The following is a 22,781-nucleotide window of genomic DNA, read 5'->3' on the forward strand; positions in this document are numbered from 1 at the left end:
TGTAGAAGAACAGGGCAGGAAGTTCATGTTATTTTAAATAATTTAACTTTAATGTTTATTGATGTTTTATTCTACAATATTTACTAGACTGATTGTTATGTATGTATTTTAAAATATTTTAACTGTTATATTTTTAGGTTTAATTTGTTAACTTTTATATATATATATATATATATATATATATATATATATATATATATATATATATATATATATATATATATATATATATATATATATATATATATATATATATATATATATATATATATATATCACTTTCCACTTCCTCAGTCCTCCGGGACACAATTGCGGCGGTGCACAAGACAGGGTCCGAGGAAATCCTGTTATCATAAAACGTCTCACCAAGTGTATCTCGTACACAAAGGCACTCCTCCCCAAAAACGACACAGCATATCCGAAGTTCCTTCACAAGATTTTAATGTGCTTCAAGCCAAAGGTTTTACCCAACGCGTTTCGACGAACATATCGTCTTGGTCACGGGTAAGTATCTGTTTGGTTTCAACAGTTAAATACAATTACACGAAAAGAAAAGGAAATCGCCACTTTTCACAAGTCTGGCATTCGTTAACATCAAAAGAGGACCATTGTTAGTGTCTATGCCTGATTGAAATTTTGGCGGCCATCTTTGAATGGTAATATACTTGTAATGTTGCCAAATACATTCTCAATAAAGTTATACAATTCATCGTTAAGACTTTAGCGGCCATCTTTAAATGGTAACATACTTATAATGTCAACCTTTGGAATTCCATCTTAATAAAGTTATATCTTTCGAAAACAACCGTAACGAGAACAAAATATTGACGAGAACAAAATTATTAGTCCATATTTCTGCAAACATATCAGTGTGAGCAATTTACCAATAATAAATTAATCCTCTATTCTCTTTTTGTGTCATTCACACACTATAAATTCATTAAACTTTGTTCTCAGGTTCCATTTCCATCGTATTATGGATCTAAAGCCAAAAAGCACACATCATCATCGTGTCCTACCCAAGTGGGTGAATATTCCCAGACTTAAGATAAATGAATAAAGGAGTGTTCTATCCAAGTGGTTGGCCTGACCTGATATCTGAAAAGAAAAGAAAATGTCCCTATAATAATCCTTTTCCACAGTACATAATATGATTTTAGTACCAATTTGCACAGTCAATTTGACTATTTCTTCTTAATTCAATAACAAGAGTCTAAGAACCCTAAAATAATTCAACTTAAATATTGTATCTTGAAACAAAATCATGCCCAAGTGGGCAACAATTAATTCTATACCGCTTGCTCTGACTCTTGTGATTATGCTTCTTTTTGGCACTTTCAATCTTGATTGTTGCCTCTTTCATCCTTTATTCTACGTCTGGAATCACCTAAATATTATGAGTGGAGATAGCAAACAGAACAAAATTCAATCAGACTAGTCCTCTTAAAATTCTAGCGCCGATGTTGTCCAACTAAAAGGATTGATACAGATTTAACTGTAGAGCAGGTCAGAGCTAAATTACTGGCAGCCTAACAAGAGATAATACATGAGGTTAAGGACATACGTCAAGAAATTAGAAATGGAAATCTGATCATTTCGATTATAAACAGCAAAGTCTTACAAAACCATTGGGGTTTCAGGGGAAATGATAGCCATGACAATTAAAATGTACATCCCAGTTCTGAAAAGACTTACAGTTTCCTAATTAGCATATGTTAAACTCAGTCGCCCAAGTGCCAGGACAATTCTTCCTCTGAATTTAAACCTACTGGAATCTTGGTATCGAGTTCCATAATGTACCTAGACTCAAGTTGACGTAATTTGCGAATTCTATCGCCTCCTCTCATGGAGGGCAAGATTCGGTCTAAGACAAAAAACTTTAGAAGATTGCGGTTACTTTTGTGGAACTCCTCAAAGTGCCTGGCAATGGGGGACAATTTATCCTTATTTTGAATTGCCCTCATATGCTCCAAGATGCGTTTCTTAGCAGCAAACATAGTGCTGCCCACATACTTCTTGGGGCATGGGCATACCAACACATAGACACAATAATCTGACAAGCATGTTAAATGTTTCTCAATGCGTCTATTGCTGTCAGAAACTGGAAAATACACTGTTTTAACATTGGTACTGGTTTTGCATGCCTTGCACGACATGCATGTGAAAAAACCCTGAACATCCAAAAAAGATCCTCTTTTACTGGGTACCTCATTACTGCATAGTTTGTCTTTTAGAGAATTGGCTTTTCTATAGGTGACAATTGCGGCATCTCCTAATATGTCCTCCAATGTGGGTTCAGTTTTTAAAATCCCCCAATGTCTATTTAGACAACTTCTTACTTCATGAGAACTAGAATTAAAAGTCGAGATGAATCTCACAGTTTGAACATCATTCATCTGCACTTTATTCTTTGATTTCAATAGTTCAGATTTTGTTTCAAGATACAATATTTAAGTTGAATTATTTTAGGGTTCTTAGACTCTTGTCATTGAATTAAGAAGAAATAGTCAAATTGACTGTGCAAATTGGTACTAAAATCATATTATGTACTGTGGAAAAGGATTATTATAGGGACATTTTCTTTTCTTTTCAGATATCAGGTCAGGCCAACCACTTGGATAGAACACTCCTTTATTCATTTATCTTAAGTCTGGGAATATTCACCCACTTGGGTAGGACACGATGATGATGTGTGCTTTTTGGCTTTAGATCCATAATACGATGGAAATGGAACCTGAGAACAAAGTTTAATGAATTTATAGTGTGTGAATGACACAAAAAGAGAATAGAGGATTAATTTATTATTGGTAAATTGCTCACACTGATATGTTTGCAGAAATATGGACTAATAATTTTGTTCTCGTCAATATTTTGTTCTCGTTACGGTTGTTTTCGAAAGATATAACTTTATTAAGATGGAATTCCAAAGGTTGACATTATAAGTATGTTACCATTTAAAGATGGCCGCTAAAGTCTTAACGATGAATTGTATAACTTTATTGAGAATGTATTTGGCAACATTACAAGTATATTACCATTCAAAGATGGCCGCCAAAATTTCAATCAGGCATAGACACTAACAATAGTCCTCTTTTGATGTTAACGAATGCCAGACTTGTGCAAAGTGCCGATTTCCTTTTCTTTTCGTGTAATTGTATTTAACTGTTGAAACCAAACAGATACTTACCCGTGACCAAGACGATATGTTCGTCGAAACGCGTTGGGTAAAACCTTTGGCTTGAAGCACATTAAAATCTTGTGAAGGAACTTCGGATATGGAGCATCTTGGAGCATATGAGGGCAATTCAAAATAAGGATAAATTGTCCCCCATTGCCAGGCACTTTGAGGAGTTCCACAAAAGTAACCGCAATCTTCTAAAGTTTTTTGTCTTAGACCGAATCTTGCCCTCCATGAGAGGAGGCGATAGAATTCGCAAATTACGTCAACTTGAGTCTAGGTACATTATGGAACTCGATACCAAGATTCCAGTAGGTTTAAATTCAGAGGAAGAATTGTCCTGGCACTTGGGCGACTGAGTTTAACATATGCTAATTAGGAAACTGTAAGTCTTTTCAGAACTGGGATGTACATTTTAATTGTCATGGCTATCATTTCCCCTGAAACCCCAATGGTTTTGTAAGACTTTGCTGTTTATAATCGAAATGATCAGATTTCCATTTCTAATTTCTTGACGTATGTCCTTAACCTCATGTATTATCTCTTGTTAGGCTGCCAGTAATTTAGCTCTGACCTGCTCTACAGTTAAATCTGTATCAATCCTTTTAGTTGGACAACATCGGCGCTAGAATTTTAAGAGGACTAGTCTGATTGAATTTTGTTCTGTTTGCTATCTCCACTCATAATATTTAGGTGATTCCAGACGTAGAATAAAGGATGAAAGAGGCAACAATCAAGATTGAAAGTGCCAAAAAGAAGCATAATCACAAGAGTCAGAACAAGCGGTATAGAATTAATTGTTGCCCACTTGGGTAAAACCTTTGGCTTGAAGCACATTAAAATCTTGTGAAGGAACTTCGGATATGCTGTGTCGTTTTTGGGGAGGAGTGCCTTTGTGTACGAGATACACTTGGTGAGACGTTTTATATATATATATATACACATATATATAAATGTATTTTGAAATTTTTGTTAGAAATTTACATTTTTGCGCCAGGTTGCTTGATTTGTAGGGCAATAGGGTGGGAAGTTAATTTAATTATAATTTTATTTATTGTTAATTCATTTTTATTTTTTAATGTTTGATTTGAGAGCGGTGATTATTATTTTCATTTTTGTATATTAATTATACAAGTTTAGCTAATTATTACATTTTAAAAACTATATATGTATTATTTTGTCTTGTTACTGTTAATATGTTTTTTAAAAAAACTAAGGCTATAAAATGTCATTATTTACACACACATTTAATATTTGGTTCAAAGTATTACATTCATTTTTTATGTGTTCATTTACATTTTTTAATTAGGCTCGTTTTTATAATTGTTATAGCTTTATGTTTTCAAAATTTTATTTGACTTTACTGTTAAAATTTAAACTAATTGTATTTGAATAATTGCTTTAGGTTATATTCTTTAAATAATATATATATGTGTAAACACATATGTATATTGCTCCAAACCTCTCTTCGGTATAGCAAAGGAGCCGACGCCGCGTTACAGAGGCTGCCGTAATGGGATTTACTTCAGTGTTGATTCAAATGTTATTGTGTGCTACCAAATAACCATCTGACACGTTTCGGCTGTCCTGCAGCCTTGCTCACAGCTAGTGAGGCACCATTTTACAACCCTATTTGCACAGCGTGCCATGTGACTTCCTTATGGTCAGTGCAAAAAGACTTACAACAGAGTTTTCGGCACAGTGATCATGCTTATCAACATTAATAATGCATTTACCTTACAATCAGTCAGTGCAGAGTTGAATACATATTTATTTATTTATTTATTTAGAGTTTTATATAGCGCAAACTCGACCCGAAGAGACACAATCCCACTGACACAAACAATAATCAAGAACTGTTTGAAAATGGATAATTGTAGGAAGTCCAGATGGCTGGGCCATGTAGAAACTCTCTTGAATATAATTGGCCTATCTCAACTGTTTAAGGACCCATCTGAATGCAAAAAGGTCTCTAAGGAAAAGATTAAAAATATGTTTCTTAAGAGCGTGGAGTATGAGAGGAAGGAACACTGTAGACAGAAGCACGCAGTTGCAACTTTTAGCTCAAATCCTCCAGTGACAGAGAGAGTATTATTTTTTTACTTGGCATATGTCACAAACGCACAACACAGATTTATACTGATGAGGTTTTGTTTGAACATGATCCCACTCATGTTAGGTTACCCTGATAAAACATATAATCATGCTGATCTAATTCTGTGCCCATGTGACAAACTGTCAAAACAAACTGATTTGCACTTAGTTTTATTTTGCAGACTATATGAGAAGGAGAGAAATGACTACTTAAAACCGCTATAACAGAACATGAATTTTAATCAATGCCGGGTGGCATTATACTTTAAAAAAAGTTTATCTGACCCCCTGACTTGTTTTTCGTTAGCTTCGTTTTTATGGGCCTGCATGAAAAAAAGAAAAAAGAGGGGGAAAGCATTAGTCACTGGATTGAGCACTTAATAATCATTGTATACTATATGAGATCTGATAGGGTAATAGGCGGTTTTATATATTGGAAAATTCTTGAGTGTTTTTTAAATTTTAATTATGGATGAAATGAATTATTTTATTGCCTAAATTGAAAATGAATATTGAAAATAGGCTTTTTATCTTGTACTTTTATGATCGTTTTGTATCTGATCGAATAAAGGATTTGACCCGAAGATATCAGGTATCATAGGGCTTTACATGAGCACCAGTTTTGTTACAGATCGACACATTCATTTTTGTTAGGCACGGAGAGATTAAGTGATTTGCCCAAAATCACAGGAAGTTGAGCGTCCCTGCTGAGATTCGATCGCGATTCCCCAGCTTCAAAGTCGACCGCTCTGGCCGACAACCCAATTACTGCTGTTAACAAAATTGACCAAATAAAATTAAACACAATCAAGCTCTCGGCATAGTGATCATGCGAACAGGCATTAATAATGAGCAAAGCAATTTCATTACGATCAGTACTTCAAATCCATTTGATACAATGTATAATTATACTCATCCCAATTGATGAGATTAGCAAGATTAAACAAAATTAAATTGAACAAAATGAAACAGACATAAGGCTAAGTGGGCATACTCTGTAGTTTTCTTAAAGTGAGCAGTGAACTAAATAGAATTTTTTTTAGGGGGAATGTGTTATTCACAAGCTGTTTTTTCGATATCTGCTGTATACCTGGGTCACATACAGTACTAATTCAAGACAAAATGCAGTAACAGGGAAATCCATGGTTAATGTCACAATTTTAAATCAAGCCCAAGGTGGGCAAAGTCAAATGCCAGAATATAGATCATGTCTAATGAATATTAAAGATCTGTAAGCAAAATATTAGTAAAACAAACATATCTTGGTCCTAATTGCAACTCTATTGGGCATCATTCTTAGCCACTGGCGTGAGTTCATATGGAAAAGGAGCAACATCACAATGGATTCCTTTTACCCTAGTGACTGGTCTGACCATTACAGCATCAACTTCTTTATCAACCTTGGAGGTGACACTGAAGAGGATCCAACCCAAGAAAACAAAACAATGGAAAAGGATCCTCTGCGAACATTAATCCCAAAGCGTAGCAGCCCAATGTAACACTGCCATTACCCCCCAAGCAGGCATGGTAGATGTACATGACCTCCCAGAGTTCTACAATTCCTCCATCACAGGAATCCTTGACTCTGTCGCCCCACTACAACAAAAAAACGCTTCCTCCAAAATATCAAAACGCTGGTTCAATGATAACCTTAACTCTGAATGGCGCTGTCTAAGGTCTGCCAAAAGATCTTGGAGATCCATACCCTCCACCAAACACCTAAAAAATCTTAGATCAGTGAGGAATGCTTACAACAGAAAAATCAGAGATGCAAAAGCGGACTTATTTAGAACCCAACTCAACCAAGCCAAAAAACGTCCCAAAAAACAGTATGAAATTGTTAAACAACAACCGCTCAATGCACCTAACAAGCTTAACCATGGTAACATTATTCCCCCAACTAGCGAGGAATTGGCCACTTTCTTCTTGGATAAAACAAAAATTATTGACTTCGATCTAGAACCAAAGAGGGCGCTTCTTCCAAACACAGAGATAGCTTCTCCACTCTCCTCCAATAGCCTTGACCGGTTCGGTTCCCCCGGAAGATGTACCCAAGATCAATGCCTCCTGGTACTCCTTCACTCCACTTAGGGAAAGTGACATCTATACCACTCTTCTAACGACCAACCCATCTAACCACTTTAGCGACCCACTACCACCCCCAATCTTCAAAGAAATGAAAGCTGCCATTCTCCCACTATGGCCTAAGATCGTTAACGCCTCCCTACTGCAAGGCACTATCCCCGACTGCCTTAAAGTAGGGCAGGTTACTCCTCATTCCAAAAAAAACCTAATGCTGATAGCTCCGACCTTAACAACTTCCGTCCCATTTCCAACATCCCCACTCTGGCAAAACTTCTGGAAAAATGCATACATATTCAACTCTGCACCCACATTGAGACCTTCCAACTCCTGGACCAACTTCAATCTGCTTTTTGTCGAGGTCACAGCACCGAATCTGCACTCACTCACATCATGGATGACATACTAAAAAATGCTAGACCATAATGAATCATGTCTTTTGATTTTCCTTGACCTATCTTCTGCCTTCGATACTGTTAAACATGACAGCTTACTATCCATGCTACAATGGAGGATGGGGCTATCAGGGCCTGTACTGCAATGGTTTACATCATTCCTTCACAATGGAACCCAAAGAGTCAAGGTAAATCAATCTCTCTCTCAGCCCTCTGCGGTCAATATGGGGGTACCTCAGGGGTCCGCTCTTTCACCCATTCTCTTCAATTTATTCTTGGAACCACTTGCAAATGCTCTGAGCTCTGCAAACATTATTTATCACATGTATGCAGATGATACTCAACTGTATATGAAAATATCCTTCCCAGAAGACTTCATCTCCCTCAACTCAACCCTGTTGAACACACAAAATTGGCTCACTGATATCTATCTTATGCTCAACCCTGAATTCCTCCTCATAGCACCCCCCCCCTCCCCCCCCCAACACACTCCCAAGATCGACCTCTGGATGAAGCATCTAACAGCCTTCAAATGTACACCTCACATTATTGAGTCTGCTAAATCCATTGGAGTCACTCTAAACAAACACCTAAATATGCAGAATCATATCAGCAATGCAACAAACGAAGTTAGTCACCAAATGAGCATTTTAAGGAAACTCAACCCCTTTCTACCACACGGTGATTTTAAACTGGCAGTCCAAGCTCTTGTATTGCCTAGACTTGACTACGGAAGCTCCACTCTTTGCGATCTTCTTAAACACCACACGGCCCCACTAAGGGCCTCCCTTAATGCGGCGGTCAGACTGATAACTGGTACGAAAAGAAAGGATCACATATCCGGCTAAAACCTCTAAAATGGCTCCCGTACGAAGCTATAATTCTACTAAAGATTGCATGCATGACTCATAAAGCCCTACATTTCAAGACCCCCATATATCCGGTGCATGAACTTGAGTTATCAGGGGGATGCAGACATTCATGAAGCACGCTCTCTTTATTACTGAAACCACAAATCTTCCAAAAAAAAGAAACTGAGCTATAGAGCCTTCTCGGGCATCACCCCGAAGATTTGGAACTCTCTGCCACCGGAAATCTGTCGAATCTCATCGACCTCCTCATTCTAATATAAAGTGAAAACTATACTAATTAATACGTTTTTGCCCTAAGATATAGTATGTTTTATTGTTTATCTATCTGCCTGTTACTCCGATCCTCTGACTATCCACTACTCCTATGTGCAACTATGGATTCCAGCCTTAGCATGCTACTACCACATTTTGCAGGATTTTTTGTTCCTACTTTTGCATCCCTCATACCCTATGATGTGAAGTGCTCTGATACCCTCTTGGGTCTTGTTCACACTAAACAAAACTTTATAAATAAATAAAATAATTGGCATGCAATAAAGCCTATCGATGTATTGCTTCTGCGGTAGTGATTGGACCCATGCCCTTATACTTATCAGTTGACCACTACTTTGTTGCTGAATGTACATAGCTCATGATCATGCTAATAGTGCCAAATTCAAATCGAAACCTGTGTATACCCTACACCTGTGCTCATTAGGATTATTAAAATTACTGAGATCCCCTTGTGCTCTCTGAGAGAGATTTAGCTACAAGGGTCTATAAAGGTCTTCCTTAATATTCAGCCCGCATGGAAATTTTCGAATGAAGTTCTACAATGTATCAGAATTTGAGCCATCTCAACGCTTTCACCTGATCACGCCCCGATGTTAGCTGGGATAGCATCAATTACAAAGTATTTTAGGGCACTGATATCTCCCTAATGTAGTTCCTCAAAGTGCCTCGCAACTGGGTATGATCTATTGCCGTGTTTAATGGCCCGCAAGAGCTGCAAAAATACTTTTATGAACTAAGAGTGCTGTTCTACCCACATACATTAGTTTGCAGGGGTATTGTAGAATGTATGCTATGTGATCTGTCTTGCAGTGATGATTGCCATGTATGTGCTTACCTATTTTTGAAAATGGTGACTTATATTCTTTAGTTATTAATGCTATGCTGGCACGCTTTACACCTGCCGCATTTTCTGAACCTTGATCTGCGATCCAACCAAGTGGTTTGAGTAGGTGCAATAATCTTACGCCTACTCTTGACTAAGTCTTATCTCATTAGCTTGGCTTTTCGAAAGGTCACACCAGGTCTACTAGGGGCAACCTTACCAAATACTGGGTTGTTCTTTATAAGATGCCAGTGTTTTTTTAGGATGGACCCTCAGCTCCCTCTTGCTTGTTATATGTTGTAATCAACCTGAAATGTGGGTCTACTCTAGTTTGCTTGGTAATCAAGTTTTGAGTTAATACTTTTTCAAATAGCAACTGTTCCCTAGGTTTGAATTTTGACTTTCTCTTTGGTTCTTCGATGCAACCCTTGGAGTAACCTCTAGCTTGGAGTCTACTTGTTAAATCCTCTAATGCCCTGTCCTCCTTGATGGCCTCACTGCAATTCCATCTCACACGTAGAGTTTTCCCATAAGGGATGCTATTAACCAAATTGCAAGGATGGAATCTGGAAGCATCGAGCACCGTATTGCCAGACGTGGGTTTTCTAAAGAGTTTCATCTCTAATCTATTGTTCTTTATATGGACAGTGAGATCTAAAAAGTTTACATCTGAATTACTGATAGTGTCCTTGAAGTGCCAATTCAGATTGTTTACCTTTATCTTCCTCAAAAATAATCTTGTACTCTCTTCTGTGCCTTTCCATACGAGGAAGAGAATATCAATGTATTTACTCCAATGTATCACATGTTCCGACCAGTCAAGATGGTGTTCCATCGGGATCATCTGTTCCTCCCACCAGACCATATGAAAATTAGCATTGCTGGGGGCAAAGCTGGTGCCCTTAGCAGTGCCGCGAATCTGGTGGAACAACTCTTTATTGAAGAGGAAAATATAAATATTGCACTCCAAGCATCTCTGAATCATATTGATTAACATTTCTATGTGTCTCCATAGATTAATGGGTCTAGCACCTAGAAAATTATGTACTGCCTTCAGTCGGTCTATATGTTGTATACTAGTGTACAGTGTTGTTTCATCAACTGTAATTAAGATGTAATCATCCCCCCAGGGTAAATCATACATTTTCCTAAGGAACACAAATGTATATCTACATATATAACAATTAAATTATTGGTTAAACATATTAGATTAGTTAGGAATAAATGAATGTAAAATGAATAATTTAAATAAATTAGTTTGAAGTAAATATTTGTTAAAAATGTTATCAATATATTATGTTCAGTGATATTTTTTACACAAAATCTTTGTCATTTACATTTTAAATATAGAAACACAATATTTTTGTAAACCCTATTTTTGACATGATATTCATGCCAGTCAATAGTCTTGTTCATGATATTCTGTGTTTCAACTAGTCTAAGTCAAGCAAAAGAAACTAAGCGCTCATACACATAAATAGAGGCAGTAGTGTCTAGGCATGGCTTGTGAGGGAAGGTATTATTATCCTACATAATTGAAGGCTTGCTGAATAAGGCTGTAGATAACATGTTTTCTCTGTGTAAGGTGCTTGATTGGCTTGCATATTTAGAATGCTTCTGGGCAGCATAGATTCTCTTCTATACATGTTGCTTACTCCTAGGGTTAAATGAGTGGGTATTAAGAAGAGTCACCGCTACAGAGTTAAATGAGCATATATTAAGAAGATTCACGGCTGCAGGGTTTATACAATTTTATTCCCTTCCATCCCAGTAGATTCATTGTGATAATTCCGTTCTTGGTCTTCCATTTTAGTCCCTCTCATTACCCCTTGAACTCTTCCTCCGCATAGCCCTTAAATGGGCCATCTCAAAACCCAAAACTCAAGCAGATGTTATTCAACACATAAGCATTCTAGAATGCCCATTGTTGAATATGCATGGCAGAGTAGAGAGAGCTGTCTTTTTCTCTTTACACTCGATGATCGCATTAATATGCACTTGGTCCTTTGGCTCTCTCTATTTGAAAGAAATACGGTGAGAGTCCTGTGTATGACATATGACAAACCTCAGTTTTTTACGAATTATTTTTCAATGTGAAAAGCTATCAATAGACATCTTGTAAATGTTATTAATACTAGAACAAAAATGTGTGGTAATAAGGTAAAGAAATTGGTGTTGTGTATATCTATCTGTTACTAATGTAAATGGTTACGTAATCTGAAGCGGGAATGGAACAAACTTCTTCGGAATGGTGTGGCAATTCTTATACTTTGGCTTTGTATTACAAAGATGAGATAAAGAGAAGCTGCATCGACCTGCTTCCAAGGAAGTGAACTGGGAGTCAAGGCAGCAGCACAGTCTGTGATGTCTGACCTACTACCCCCCAACTATTTAATTTATCTATCTCCGTCTGCACCAGAGCATCCATTCCTGACTTCCTCCTCTGCTCATGCCTTGTTGCTAGCACAGTCACTGTTGAGCGAATTGGCTCTCTAGTGCAGGTGCTCATGGGTAAGGACAGGAGGATGGGGCTACAACCCTGCCTCAGTGTGGACAAAGTACCCACTGCAGTGGAGTAAACACAACAGACATGAGGACAGGATCACAAAACATTTTTAACTGGCACGTATTCATGTCCTTGGTGATAAGTTAAGGAAGTGCTTGGTGCAAACCTATTTTACCACTGCATTATGAAAGCAGGTTTCTGGAGTTGGCAATGTGTGACAAGGCAGTGTGCATTACTGCTTGGCATTTTGTTGTGGTGGTGATTTGTTCTGTTGTTTTCCGATCTGCTGTGGTTTTGTTCTGCATTACTGCAACATGATGTTGTTGTTTTGTATTGTGGATATGCTGTTGCATTCTGTTTTAACTGTTGTGTTATGCCTGGTTATATTTTAGTTGCATTATGCTGCATAGTTTCTTATGATGTTATGTTTTTATGTCTACTTTTATGTCACCAAGTGCTGCTACATTTTCAACCAAAAGCTGCCCAGGTCTTTGTAGTTCCAGTGATAAGCAACCATTCACCAAAGTGTAATGTAGTAAAATAGTGCTGCTCCAGCTCTTCAACTATTTACCAGACCAGTCACCCCAAAACTGTGACAGAGATGCTGTCTACTTCGGTACTTGTGCTTGTTTCATGTGACACGGCCAAGTCTCTCACTCTTCTGTGGATTACCGGGAAGGGTTACGTCATGCAGCCGCTTTTATTTCAAAGAGCTATCACCACATTTACATAATTTATTCAACCCTTAATACGTTTCTTTTGTCATCTGTTTGAGGAGGCAATTTCTAATGGTTTTCTGCAAGAACAATGAATTTCAGAGAAATGTGTTGTTTTTAGTTTCTGCACGGCTGTCAGACAGCCTATTTATCGAGCAAGGAACCCTCCTATTTATTGTTTTCACTATTTATTTACGTGGCCAAGGTGAAAATTACGAAAGCAGAAATATTGTGCATAAGACCAAGGGCGGCACATGCATGTGAGTCAACCATGATTAACAGCAGAAACCAGGATGGATCATAGACGTGTTGTGCAAGGGAGCTGTATTGTGATGAAGAGGCAGCAATATACAAAGCACTGGACATAAATACAGAAGACACTCTGGGTACATGGGATTGTGCTGTCTGCTGCTGGTCCAGCTGCTAGAGTGCTTCTCAGTGACTTCAACCTGTGTTGTGGAATGCGGGGGGGCGGGTTGGTGGAGACTGCACCCTGGATCCTGACCTTCCAACTCACATGGTGCGACCCTGTGTCACATGATCTCGGCTCTCTTCACACAGTCAACAGTTGAGGAGCTGATATCACAGAAAGTGCACACAATTAACTGGAAACCCCTGTAGGGAGTAGATTTCCGGCTAAGTGTTTGGGGGCCCTACACAACCAATGTCCATTAAGGGTCTGTAACTTCCCCAGGACATCCTGGGCAGCCTCAGAAGCTTTGTTTTTATTGGTGGGGAGGGGCAAGGAAGGAAGTGAAAGTGCCCCAGGCTGTACTTGACACAAAGCCTCTACCCCCTCTAAAGTCATAATTTGACAGGTCTGTGGATGGAAGTGTTTTTGGAACAGCAGGAGTCAAGGGCCATGGTGTGGTGCAACACATTAGGTGAATGGGTGAGTATGTTGTTCTGTCAGTCGTCAACAGTGAGTAGTCAGTGTGCAGTTTTTGAAGGCGCTAATACTGTAGACTGATGAACATTTGGATTAAAATATGCCTAGTGAATGGGACAATTATTGTGAGTTTGGGCTTCCATTAATGGGAAGGACCAGCAGTGCATTCATTTAAGTACAGAATCTGAGCTCTCATTTCTGTCCAATCAGATGCAGTTGATTCTGGCCACAAGGCCATTTATTTCAGAACAATGAACTCAGGCTGCAGTGCAAAATTGACACAAAAATCCCCTGTACATTTTACATTTCTCAAATCCAATTGGTCGCACACTGCTCTCGAAACACGTGTCCAGGGATGGCCAACGCGACTTTAATTTTGCTTAATACTCTGGCAGAGGCGCACTCGCTGATGCTTACTTCATGGACCATAATGCTTTGGGGTAACACGCTGATAGGACGAGCAGTGTGCGACCAATTGGATTTGTGTTAATATTCAGGCTCTCTTGAGCCGGTGGGGCTGACGAGCTCATGGTTACGCACCTGAATGCCACGAGTGGTACTGGACCTGAGAACAATTTTTGGCAGCCTACGCAGCAGCCCTACACACATGCCTATTCCCTGCTGACGAGAGGTAATAACCTCGAAACACGTGTCCAGGGATGGCCAACGCGACTTTAATTTTGCTTAATACTCTGGCAGAGGCGCACTCGCTGATGCTTACTTCATGGACCATAATGCTTTGAGGTAACACGCTGATAGGACGAGCAGTGTGCGACCAATTGGATTTGTGTTAATATTCAGGCTCTCTTGAGCCGGTGGGGCTGACGAGCTCATGGTTACGCAACTGAATGCCACGAGCGCTACTGGACCTGAGAACAATTTTTGGCAGCCTACGCAGCAACCCTACACACATGCCTATTCCCTGCTGACGAGAGGTAATAACCTCGAAACACGTGTCCAGGGATGGCCAACGCGACTTTAATTTTGCTTAATACTCTGGCAGAGGCGCACTCGCTGATGCTTACTTCATGGATCATAATGCTTTGGGGTAACACGCTGATAGGACGAGCAGTGTGCGACCAATTGGATTTGCATTTTACATTTCTCCTGGGCTGGGTTTGAGTTATTTCTGCCAATTCACACTTTCTACCAAAAAAGTAAAATATAAAAATACACTTTGTGCCAGTGCTTAATTTGTAAAAAAAAAAAAAAAACGGAATGCCAGGGCCCTTGTCAGGAGGTGACTGCAGCTTACACCACCCACTGCCCCTGACATAGCTGTCAATGGCAGTATCAACACAACCACCACACTCATACAAGTGAGACAGTTCACTATTGGGACACAGGTATTAGTCATTTTTGATGTATAGTGTATTAATAAACGAATGTTGTGTTCATCTGCAAGGAAGACAATCAGCGCCACCGTGTGGCGTGCTGTCATAAGTGCCAGTGTTGGCAATTAAGAAAGAACCTGGAAACCACCAGTACAAATTAAGCACTGTTTTGCGGCCTCGTTTACACTCCGGGCTATCACTAACGGGAGAGCAAAATCCTAGCAAGGGAGGCTTTTTCTGCTTAACTCCCACTGGAAGTAGCAGGACTGCCGCTTATGAAACGTTTTGCAAGAGTCAACCCTGCTGCGCTCAGCTTTAAGTCAAGGCCAAGGACAGTGGGCTAATGACAAAACATGGCGCACCAAATGTTACACAAGCATCAAAATGATTTTTAACATGTAATCAATACAGCAGCTGCTGGCTCTGCAAGTGAAGTCTAAAGCGCCTCTGTATTTCCAATTTACTGCCGAAACTGAAGCATACAAATTGCAAAATCGTTAATGTCCACTTTCCATGGTGGCAACTACAATCTGTTTAATGACATTGGCATTCCCTTTCTGCTGCTGCATGCTGCAATCACTTATATATATATATGTATATGTCGGTACTTGCATAGAATTAGAATTGCTAAAGGGCAATACAGTACTGTACAGAGTAAGCAGGTAGGTTAATTAGGTGACTCTGGAACTGGGCCGGCCTTGGGTATAGGCGTGCTGGGCCCAGGCTCCCGGTGCAAATATTCTGAGGGGCCCATCACAGAGCTGCCTGACTTAGTGTCTTGCAAACAGCAGCTCGTCCACCCTACTTGGTCTCAATCGGATCCCGGTAAAGTCTTTGTAATCAACCCTTAATGTACGTTAGCATATTTGTAATCACCCCATCAACCCCCTGCCCTTCTCCCATCTTCCTCACACCTCCTCCCATCACATCACAACAACCCTCGCACCCCACAACAAACGCCAAATGTTCTTTCTGCCCAGGGCTCTGTCCCGGTCAATCTGATTTAGGGCCGGACCTTCATGGAAACAAGGAACTGAACAATTCAGGCTCATGTACAGGTATAAGGGGGGTATGAGGAGGCGGAACCATGGTGACTCGGTCGCTTATTAATGAGATACTTTCTGAAGCTCTTTAGCTCCTTTCTGGATTGAATGACCAATGGTACGCATCTGATCTGTGGGTAGATACTATTCCAGAATCTAAGGGCATAGACTGAGAAGGTCTGACTCCTATGCTTGTGTTTAATTTGAACCAGGAGACATTGTGACTCTGAGTGCTGTGTAAACCACTGGGGTGCGTTTCTGCTGCTATGAGTTGCAGCTTGTTGACTACCACGAAAGTAGCAGACTGCTACTTACAGCAGCAGAAATGTAGAGAGCAAGGCTTGAGCAAAATGGGCAATTGTCCAGGTCCCCCACCTTCCAAGGACCACCTGGATATTGAACTTTCTCTCTATACATCTGCTGTCTATTCTGCTTATCTCTCTACCTCTCTGTCTTCCTCTACCTCTGGTTTGTTTTCTCTACCCAGTGTCAATGTAGGGATTTTGGGGATCAATTGTTTTTGTTAAAATTTAACATATAATTCAGCATTGTTTGGACCCAAGCAGGCTCAAATTAGCAGGAGATGGTGAAAAACATGTAAATTTGCACTGGACATGAGTCCTCAAAATAGGTCTTTAAGATGACACTGCAGAAATGGAGTCTGGTGGTTACTCAAAGGCCACTCGTGTGATGCAGCAAGTTCCTCTGTAGTGAGTTAAGTTGCATCTAGTGGTAGCCAGACTGCAATTTGCAGCCAAGAGAGAGGAGTCAATAATCTTGGGCTTCCTACTGATTCTGAAATTTCCTATTTGTTAACTGCAGTTCTGCTCAGTGGAGCCTCTTGTTGCAACTGGCATTGATTGACATCCTCGAGCAACCCAGTTATATAGCAGAATAACAAGTCTGTTGACTGCCATTGCAGACTTCTGCTAGGCACCTCTTCGTGCTAGAGCCCTCCTTGATCATACTTGCCGCTCGGCTCCAGTCGGACAAGGAACTTTTTGGGAAAACTTAAAGTTAATCATACGCAATTCCAAGTCGCATATCTCACTCTGATCTAGCACATTATTAGACATGTCTGTACACATGCACCACTCTCGTGCCCTAAGTATTTCTATCTTAGCCTGAATTTTAAACCAGTTCCCTTTTCTAATATCCTGTTAAAAATCGTCCACTTGTTAAAGCGTGAAGCCCTTTCTGCCAGGCTACCTAACGGTAGAAACACATAATTATCAAGATAGGATTTGTATACAGCTGTGACTATATATGAAGACAAGATAAACATCAAAAGAGGGAGGTAGAGGTAGAGGAAGAGAGGATGAGGACTCGTCCTCCAAAAACTTACTTAATAAGCAAAGAGAGTCACCTTTGTCCTATGTGAAAAGTATCCTCACACCCTCATGTGGGAAAAGAAAATATTTTCTTTAAATGACCCTCACCCACCAGGGTTACCCTTTGGTGGCATGCTTCATCGTAGGATTTTTCCCAAACCAGCTAAGGAATGGGCGTGCTGCGACCACCTGGTACAAGGGAGCACTGATAGTATAGGAACTCTACTGTTTGGAAAGAAGGGGACCCCTACTTAACTAATAAACGTGCTATATGTAAGGAAAAGAACTATTTAGGTAAATTATTATAGCAAGTAGATGAACATAAGGTAGGACAAATACTGGGTGTACAATAAAAGAGTAAGCATTCTCAACCGTCAAAAAAAGAAGAATTTTTTCTTCCACACAAATATTAGTTAGAAAAATAAATATATATACGGATGGCTCCGATAGATGTGAAAAGGGTGCTTCGCACATCTATATCACATCTATCGGAGCCATCCGTATAATCATCTAAAAATAGAATGAGGGTCAGGTGGTAATATCTGCATTATCCTTCTTTCTCATAAACCACCACCCCAGTGATATCACGTCGCTTTCCATTACGGACCCTCTATCTATACCGGGACTAATCAGGAGTCAATCTTTATTATCCATCGTAACCCACGTTGGCATTTCACATTGAAAGGTCATCCGGATAAGCGATATAAATAATATAAAGATATATACAGGCTTTCTGGCAGAGTGGTACGAATCATTAACCTGCAACCCTCAAATAGAAGTCTTCTATAACTTTGTCTTGCCCGACTATCATCTCGGAGCAATTTAGATTTGAAGTCCCATCTGGGACTTTCCGGTCTAGGAATTCTATACCCATATAGAGCAACTTTAAGCAATAGACGGTTTCCTGACGAAGGCTGTATTGCCGAAACACGCGTAGTTCTCCATCTACCGCATTGCTTCTATCAACTCTATATGTTTACACTGTTTGTATAAATGTCTAATGTTCTCCATCTACCGCATTGCCTCTATCAACCCTATATGGTTACACTGTTTGTATAAATGTTTAATGATGAATTATATGTAAAAAAGAACAATTAACAACTCAATAGTTTTCAATGAAGGATAAAAAGTGAAAAATAAACATTATATACATTTTTCTAACTAATATTACTCTTTTATTGTACACCTAGTATTTGTCCTACCTTATGTTCATCTATTTGCTATAATAATTTACCTAAATAGTATAGGAACTCTATCCAGATGAGAAAGGTATACATAGGAGTGGGGCGGCTTTTGAAAAAAGGTTAAAAATATCTGGCTAGTAGGAAAATATTCTTTAATAGCACCCCTAGTTGATCTGATTAAAATAGGGGGAAAGTGAGAGACTTACAGGGTCATGTTTTAAAGAAAATATTTTCTTTTTCCACATGAGTGTGTGCAAATTCTTTTCAAGTAGAACAAGAGTGACTCTCTTTGGTTATGATATATATATATATGTAAAGACTAGTCGGGGATTACTTAGCTTACAGACCTCTGTATACAGAGAATAAACTAAATGTAGCTTTCTGTTATTAAGGAAGGTTCAGTGTCCTGTAGTATTTGTTGGTTCTCATTAACTGTTTATACTTAATTTGTAAGGTGTCAAGAGGCAATCTATTTTTTCATGTGCACCACTATGTAAACAAAAATAAATAAGTCCATTAACTCATATCATTCATCTCTGTTACAATCTTTTCATAAATGCCACCTCATAATTCAGCACCAATTGCTCATTAAACTAATGAGGGGGAAGAAGCCTGCACACGAAATATGTTGACAAAATCATGTTCATTATGTAAATAAGTTCCTGTTATCTTAGAACATTCTGGGTAATTTTAATGACCCTTATTTAAAATGGAAACATCACTTAAAAATGTCTGCCATTACGTTAGGAGAGAAAAACACCAGTTTGATCTTCCTGCAATGCCTGATGCGAAAGGGTACCAGATCTAATTCCAGTACTAAAGCAAGAGAGGGTTTATATTTTATTGATGACAACACCAGGGGTGATTATCTTTCTTCAATGTGAAATATATCAGAAAGGCAAGTAAATATTATTACGAAGTCCACTCCATTGAAGAAGCATTAGCAATGCCAATAGGTCTGGCTTTTAAAAGAAAGTGCATCATCAGTCAGAGATGGTTTAGGCCAGTGCTTAATTTGAGCCGGAGCTTTCCGGTGCTGAGCACCGGCACTTGATTGGTTTCCAGTACTCGGCAGCGGCACCTAATTGCCAACGCCACACTTAGGGCAGACTGCCACAAGGTGGCGCTCCTCATGTCATTTAGAGATGAGCAGTATACCAGTTGTCTAGGAAAACAATATACATTTAAAAATGACTAATACCTGCCTCCCCAGCCATTCCTTTAGCTTTTGGGACCTGGAATATTCTGAACTGTCACATTTACATGTGAGAAAGATGGTTAGTAGTTGTTTTGGCAGCGATGACGAGGGCGATGGGTGGTCCAAGCTGCAGTGGCCTCCTGGTCAGAGCCCTGGCACTTAATATTTTACAAATTAAGCACTGGTTTAGGCACTCAATAAGTCATCATGTATGCACTCGCCTTAGCTCTCATGTGTCCATTCACCAACCCACTGACTCATTTATCCACTTACACAACCACAATAAGCTGACACACAAACGCAACAATATTTGCAAGATAAATTAAAAAGAATACAAGTAGAAAAAGAAAACATGCTGCCTGCAAAACGTGGCAAGCATATGGACAATACCATTCCATGATGGCGGCCTGGTCTAGAGGCTGTCTCCCCTGGGATGTGGCACACTGCAGATTAAATTAACGGCAAGCCAGCGGACTGTTCGTACTGTATATGGAGTGGTAGTATGCTCTAAAAAGAATGGGGAAAAAACTATGAGAATTGCAGAAATGAGGGGAAAAAGGAAAATGGAAGGGCTGGCACTGAAGTACACTCATTTTCAGGTGGATATGCACATGATCAGAAGAATGATGTCCCTCATAGACCAATCGAGCCTATGTCTGAAGTGCCTTACCCATTACATTGTGCTGAATGTTGTCATGGATGCAACGGAGTGCTTCAGCCATTGGCTCTATTGCATTCACTCCGTTGCCCTGTGAGTGACTGCATTTTTCTGATCTGCCATATTTCCATTTTCTCTTTTTAACTTTGAAATATTTAAATGAGTCTATATTTTGAATGTTTATTTATTACAAGATCCTGGCAGACAAACATGCCCGTGAGGCCTTCCGAAGAGATTCTAGCAAGAATTATTACAGTGCAAATCTTCTACCTCTAAGGTTTGTAAGAGTGGGTAATCAACACCAAGATCCTTGCCTACTCTTGCCGGTGAACCGATTATACCCGTACCCTTTTACCATTGACTTATCACCATTAGTCATATTTATTGTGTCTGCTTATTAGGCATAAGCCATAGAATATATGAATAATACATTCCACATTCTAATACAATAAATGTGAATATGAGCAATAAATAAATTAAACACACAAGTAAAAGGCGAAATACAGGGAAAGAGTTTTCAAACATAAAACAAGCTCATCTGGAAAGCCCTTGTTTACTTTCCTCACTCAGTAGTTCACCCCACAAAGCTATTAGTAAAACGACTAGTTTCAAAAGAGAACAACTCTGCATCCGAATACAATCAAACAGGACAGCAATGGATTCTACTAAAGTGCTTTGTGCAGAACATTTCTGACTGTTTTAAATTCATTTTCTAATTGTAGATTGACACCAATAAAGTAGCAAAATATTAAAATAATGAAAAATGAAACACCTCTGGGACTGCCATTCTGCTATCTATATCAGGGCAAAGTCACTTTCCAACCAGCTTAAATGTAAGAGGCCACTGAGTTAAGAACAGAATTAATGTCAGTCCTTAGACAAAAATTCAGAGAGGCAACACAGTGTCTAATATCATACTTTTTTTAAAAGGAGCAAAGAAAACTCCTTCTTGCTGGCAAAAAAAAAGTAAGTGACATAAAATGAATGATGGTCTCATCTTCACACTGCGAGAAAAGGCAAGAACAGTCGCCGCTTGACTTTGACCAGTTCTGTGTGAAAGTACAGGAAGACCCCTCAGCCTAAATTTTATGAAACTTGTTCGTTTAATTGTTAGTAATAATTGGTCTATATAGGCCTCAAAACCCAAAACTTAATTTTTTTAATTTCATGCAATGTAAGTAGCAGTTTACCATAAAGCCGATTTGTTGACCAGATCCAATATTTTTCTTGTATAATGTCTGAGGTTGACGGCCCCATAGACTCCTGAGTAGTCCATTATTCCTGACAACCGATGGTGGCAAGGGTATTTGCAATACCTTTGAACCATTGTAGCTTGTGAGAATTGCTACTGTCCCAAAGTTCACAAATTGGCATGAGCTAAGGTAGTAAGTTTGGTTTGGACCATATTCGATGCCGAAACAAGAGTGGCTTGAGTGCTGCACCAGCTGCAATGCTGTGTAAGCCCAACTCATGTCTGAGTGCTGCCTTCGGGGTCCCTGCACCAAGTTGTAACAAGCACTGCCGAAATTGGTTCTCGATCTTCTGAAGGCCTGATGACTTGCTGCTCCTCCAAATCTCAGCGCCATACACGCCAGCGGCAAGTGCTTTGGCCTGGTAGGCCGTAGGGCCGGCCTGACCGATCTTTGGCAAGAAAGTCATTTGATTGCTGAAGCATACTCATTGCGCTCTTCCTCATTTGCTTGCCCCAAGTTAAGTTAGCAGCAAACCCGATCCCTCTATAATCATGAAAGTCAACCCGCTCCAACGGCTGATTATTTACCCTGAAGGATTTTTTCAGGCTATGGGGCCTATCACCTGTGGTGGGGCACTACCCCTGTGGCTCTTGTGCGGCTTGTCCTCAGACTACTCACATGACGGAAGTAGATATTGGTACCCCAAAACCATGGTTGCTGAGTAAACATACGAATTGCAACAGTGAATAGGTTATTTACATGATAACATGCCCATGCGAATTGCGTTATGTGGGTATGACCACACGCAAGGCAAAAATGCGAATTTTGGAACACAAAAGCACCATTCGGTGCAAGAGAAGATCTACTAAGATGACTAATCATTTTCTGGATTCCAACCATCAAGCTTACGAACTCAGATGGACTATACTTGAACAACCTACAATACCCCAACATGTCACGAACATTTCAAAATTTTTGTTTAGAAGAGAACAACGTTGGGTATTTCGCATCA

Source organism: Triturus cristatus, chromosome 12 (genome assembly GCF_964204655.1).
Source record: "Triturus cristatus chromosome 12, aTriCri1.1, whole genome shotgun sequence".
Taxonomy (NCBI): domain Eukaryota; kingdom Metazoa; phylum Chordata; class Amphibia; order Caudata; family Salamandridae; genus Triturus; species Triturus cristatus.